Here is a 6,000-nt window from a genome sequence, read left to right on the forward strand (position 1 = left end):
TCTGCCTCCTGGGTTCAAGCGATTCTCCTGCCTCAGCCTCCCAAGTAGCTGGGATTACAGGCACGCGCCACCACACCCGGCTACTTTTTTTGTATTTTTAGTAGAGATGGGGTTTCACCATGTTGGCCAGGCTGTTCTTGAACTCATGACCTCGTGAATGGCTGAGACAAAATGTGTTTGAGGCTTTTATTAGCCTCACACAGAAAGGGCAGTCTTTAAAGCGAGGGCATCATCATGTTGATGAGAACACAGCATTTACTCATGCTGGGCTCCATGCCATGTGTTTTACATATACTTGCTCACTTAATTCTCATAACCACCCTACAACTAAGTACCACTATTATTACTATTTGAGAGATGTGGAAAATAAGGCACCAAAAGGTTAACGCAGCCTTAAGGTCACAGCTGTTAACAACAGAACATTAGGTCAAAGTAAAATTTTTTTTTTTTACTTTCGCCCAGGGTGTGGTACGGTGGTGTGATCTCGGCTCATTGCAACCTCTGCCTCCTGGGCTTCAGTGATCTCCTGCCTGAGCCTCCCAAGGAGGTGGTACAACACACATGCGCCACCACACCTGGCTAAGTTTTGTGTTTTTTTTTTTTTTTTTTTTGTAGAGATGGGGTTTTGCCATGTAGCCCAGACTGCTCTTGAAGTCCTGGACTTAAGCCTCAGACTCCCAAAGTGCTGGGATTACAGGTGACAGCCAATGCACCTGGCCTAAAACATTTTTAAGAAATCTATTATTTCTTATATTAGGAATGTGGGCAGGAGGTAACATCACAGCTGATGTCAAACTGCAGGTTCCTTGGTTTTATACCTTCAAATTTGTAAATCAAGACTTTAAAAAAGCTTTTTTACCCCTTAGTAAAAGTAAAAAAAACCTTTTTACCCCTTAGCATATACCTTTGTATATGCTAAGAACCAACAGCATATACTCTAACCAAACGGTCACACTTTCTAAATTTGCGAGCCTGGGTTTAACTGGCTCCAAAGTTCACCCTCTTACAACTGACAGTGCTGCTTTCTGATCTGTTGGAGCGAAGAAAAATATTCTCATTCTCTCTTTTCAGTGACAATGAGAGTAAAGATACAGAATCAGAGGACAGCCAAGGAGAGCTCCAAAGGCCAGTAACAGAAACAAGGTTACTGAATGCATTAATGGCAAAGAAGAGAGCAATCCATTTTGCAGGTCTCTTCCTGTTTCCTGTATGTGCTTTCAGTGCTTCTTTTAAAGCCCTGGCAGCTGAATGTTATCTTCAGGGCTCTGGATAGGGCAAGAAAACAACAGACCTTAGATCCAAAGATGCAAAGGAAAGGGAGAAGAGACACATCCAATTCTTGCTTTAGTGAAATGCCATGGAAGGTGACAGAGCTGCTGTTAATCCCTAACAGGCAGAAATTAAATTCCTATGAGAAAAGAGGTACCCCAAATGGGCTCTGTAAAGTACACTGAGTAGTAACGAAAATAGCAATACAAAAGAATTCCAATGGCCAGGTGCGGGGGCTCATGTCTGTAATCCCAGAACTTTGGGAAGCTGAGGTGGGCGGATCACTTGAAGTCAGGAATTTGAGACCAGCCTGGCCAACATGGTGAAACCCCGTCTCTACTAAAAATACTAAAAATTAGTTGGCTGTGGCGACACATGCCTGTAGTCCCAGCTACTCAGGAGGCTGTCACATGAGAATTGCTTGAGAGCCCAGTGAGCCAAGATGGTGCCACTGCACTCCAGCCTGGGCAGCAAAGGGAAATGCTATCTCAAAAAAAAAAAAAAAAAAAGAATTCCAATAAACCACAGTTTAAAATGGAGATAGTTATAACATTAGAGAAGTAGTAATAATAGCTGACATTTATTGAGCACTAATTCTGCCCTACATTCTGTTCTAATTATTTATAATCAATAAACTCGTTTAATCTTTACAATCGATTATGAATTAGGCCTTATTAATAGCCCCATTTCATTTAGATGGAAAATCCTCATGAGATTCGGTGTCAGGGTTGAAATTCAAGTCTAGGCAGTCTGGCTCCAGGGTTCCAGATGCTGTGATCCTACTTCAGCTCACTGAGATGACAACAGCTACTAAGTTTAAGGAACACTTATTGCGGTCCAGGCTCTGCAAAGCTTTAAATGCATCATCTTATTTAATTCTCACAACATGGAAGACAGGTACTGTTATTCTGTTTTACAGATGAGTAGTAAAAGTTAAGTAGCTTAATAAAAGGCACATACAATAAGATCCTGAATGGGCATTTACTGCAGATGGACTCAAAAGGATGTGGTCTGACTCTCCCCGTTTAAAATGATCAGCCCATCAAGCAGGTGGACACACACACATTATCCACCTAAGAGGTGGAACCTCTAAAGAGGCCAGCTGGATTTCCAACCCTTTTGAGTAAAACACCAGACCTTAATTAACTTCTGTGTGCTATTAAAAATACTGTTGGTGTTGGTTGATTGAGAAAAAAGTGACAATAAATTTAATAATCGCTGTGTTAATCATAAGGGCATCTGAAGACATCTGAAAGATGTAATGTATTATTTAGGCGGTTTCAGATTCAAATATAAATTCTTATCTTCATGACTAGTACTCCTCCTTCTCCTCCCTTCCTGGAATCCCTTACAGCCTTCTCTACCCTAACACCCCTGACTAATTCAAGGAGTATCAAGGTAAGGCCAAGATAAGGAGTTCCACTGCAAAGAACTGTTATTCATGAAACTTTCAAAGACCTAACAACAATCTGGCATCTGAGGGAAAAAAAACCCCTATGATACAGTACAAAGAGTATAGGCCTTAAGGCTGGAAAACTGGTCCAGCTATTTACAAACTTCATGACCCTGAGCATGCGATTTAACCTCTCTGAGCTTCATCTATAAAATACAGTCTCATTAGAAAAGTATTCACTGAGCACTAAGTACACGTCAGGCAATGTGGAAGGTACTGAAAATTCAAAGATGAGTAAGATGCGGTCCCTACCTCCTAGGAACTTCCAGTATGGTGAGAAATGAAGATAGTGATGCCTGTCTTGTAGGGCCATCTTGAAGATGAAGTGCAGGGTGCATTCTAAGTGCTTCATAAATGGTAGTTCTCTTTCTTTTTACTACCCATTATTCAAACAGAATGTGACACTGTGGTTAATAAATTCAGGGAGCGGAGTTTTTGAAGAACATAGCTGCTTATACTTTTGAAATTGATTTTTCAAGATTACTAAAATAAATATGTCAACTATAATTCTTATACTTTCTGTTGTAATCTGTTTTATGATATTTATGTATACCATAATGCTTTTAGTTAGAAAAAGCAAACAATTCAAAACTATAGAAATTATAATAGTTTAGTGGCTTCATATAAGCTTTATACTTAAGTTTTGAGGCTGACTAAAATTTTTTTTCTTGAGACAGGGCCTGGCTCTGTCACCCAGGCTGGAGTGCAGTGGTGCAATGTTGGCTCACTGCAGCCTCTGCTTCCCAGGTTCAAGCGATCCTCCCACTTCACAGCCTCCCGAGTAGCTAGGACTACAGGTGTGCACCATCATGCCCAGCTAATTTTTGCATTTTTTTTTTTTGTAGAGATAGGGTTTCTCCATGTTGCCCAGGCTGGTCTTGAACTCCTGGACTCAAGTGATCCACCTGTCTCAGCCTCCCAAATTGAGGCATGAGCGGATTACAGGCATGAGCCACCACGCCTGGCCAGAGGCTAACTGAAATGTTTGCCAAAGATTTGTTGGAACTGGTATTTTGAAATGAAAGCATCTTACACTGTGTTTAGAACATACTAGATGGTCCATAGTTGGAAGCTGCTATGATCAATATTACTACTGTTACAGCAAATTCAGAGATTCACACTAAATTTGGTTCCCACAGTGCTGCATTACTTTGAATAGTTGGTAAAAAAATTTTTTTTTGTCTTAATAGATACATGAAAAGCAAAGAATTTATGAATGAAATCTTCTAAGGATGGGCTGACAATTTTTCAGGTGTACACAGAAATGTATTTCTCCTTAGAATAGTAAGCTAGGGAGATGAATCACCTCTGGTGCAGACCTTGCTTGGGTGGCCAAGCCAACAAACCCTGCACCATTAATCTAAATGTATACTTGCCTTCTCCTGAATCATTTTGATAAGAACAATTTGCAAAGGTGACACTGATGAGGGCCTTCAAACCAAAGAATTTTCATGTGTCCCAAACACCTCAAGTTTTCTGACAACAAAGGCTCTTCTCCCCACTTTTTCAAAGAAGCCCTTTATGTTTTTCTCAGAAAACTGCTGGCCTTGATTTTCAATCTAATTATAATCAATGGTGTTTGCAAAGTCAGGAAAAGCCAGCTAAAACTGGCTAGAGACCTTTCTGTGGGAGCAGCAATGTGATTATGAGTGATGTAACTGGCAGCAAAAAAGGTCTGGGCCAAAGCCAGTGAAAAGTGGGGAACAGAATAGCATAAATCAGCAGGAGGGAATCAGAAGTTAGGAGAGTGAGCCATTTCCCTCCAGGCTGCTCTGGGGGCAGGAGAGTGCTGATGTTTGTAGCAGGAGGGTCTGCTTGTCAACAGATTTCAGTATTGTCAGCAACATCCAATAAACTAATGGTAATAGCAGTAATAACTATTAACAGAACGGCCACACATGGCATGTTATCTCACTGAATCCTCATATAATCTTTATCTGTTAAATACTTTTCTCAAGGTCACAAAGTAAATGGCAAAGTTGGCATTCAGACTCAAATCAGACATATGCCATAGTTGATTATCTTAGCCATTAAACAATGTGGGTGATGAGACTTATTGTTAATTCAAGCCTTAAGAATGCCTATAAACGGTTGGTTTGGCCACAACAATGTGTTTTGGCAGGAATAAAATCAGGAGGGGGAAGGGAACTTATTTTATTTTTAGCAAATTGCCCAAGGTCATATAACCGCTAAGCAGTGCCACTGATTCACTTCATCAACTATATGATCTCCCATCACTCTGCACTGCCTTCCACAGCAGATTCCTAAGAAAAGCAAATAGATACATGATAAAACCATCATATAACTTCTCAAAATGCCTGGTGAGGACTGTTACAGCCTCACAAATCCAAGGGAAGAGCTCTGCAGCAGAAGGTAAAGAGAGTTAGGGTACACATGGTAACTCTGGCCAGGTGTGGTGGCTCATGCCTGTAATCCCAGCACTTTGGGAGGCCGAGGCGGGTGGATCACTTAAGCTCAGGAGTTCGAGACCAGCTGGGCAACATAGCGAAACCCCTACCTCTACAAAAAAATACCAAAATTAGCTGTGCGTGGTGAAGTGTGCCTGCATTCCCAGCTACTTAGGAGGCTGAGATGGGAGGATGGCTTGGGCCCAGGATGCAGAGGTTGCAGTAAGCCAAGATCGTGCTACTGCACTCCAGCCTGGGCGACAGAGCCAGACCCTGTCTCAAACAAAACAAAATGAAACAAAACAAAACAAAAACATGGTAACTGACTAACAACTCACCATCTATATAGTCAGAGGATCAGGAATGTTCACTCTGGTATATACAGGTGTCCCTGTATGGAATTAAATATAAGAAAGTAAAAATTACCTAATTTTTCATCCATGCATCTTTGATGCCTATGCCAGAACATGGCAGAATGGAAGCTTAACAAAAGATTGCTGAAGAAGGGCCAGGTGCGGTGGCTCATACCTGTAATCCCAGCACTTTGGGAGGCCGAAGCGGGCAGATCACAAGGTCAGGAGTTTGAGACCAGCCTGGCCAATATGATGAAACGCTGTCTCTACTAAAAATACAAAAATTAGCCAGGCGTGGTGGTAAGTGCCTATAGTCCCAGCTACTCAGGAGGCTGAGGCAGGAGAATCGCTTGAACCCGGGAGACGGAGGTTATAGTGAGCCAAGACTGCACCACTGCACTCCAGCCTGGGCGAAAGAGCGAGACTCAGTCTCAAAAAAAAAAAAAAAAAAAAAAAATAGATGAAGAAATGAATAATTGTTAGACAGCCTCAATCATAATTATAAACAGATCCAAGT

At 41.5% G+C, this 6,000-nt stretch overlaps 1 protein-coding gene across 3 annotated transcripts in view; it reads right to left on the reverse strand.

Moving 5' to 3' along the window:
- Positions 1 to 6,000, reverse strand: part of ASAP1 (ArfGAP with SH3 domain, ankyrin repeat and PH domain 1) — a 387,469-nt gene that overhangs the window by 91,338 nt on the left and 290,131 nt on the right. The window lies entirely within an intron of this gene.

This window comes from Hylobates moloch, unplaced genomic scaffold, assembly GCF_009828535.3.
Source record: "Hylobates moloch isolate HMO894 unplaced genomic scaffold, HMol_V3 SCAFFOLD_9, whole genome shotgun sequence".
Classification (NCBI taxonomy): Eukaryota; Metazoa; Chordata; class Mammalia; order Primates; family Hylobatidae; genus Hylobates; species Hylobates moloch.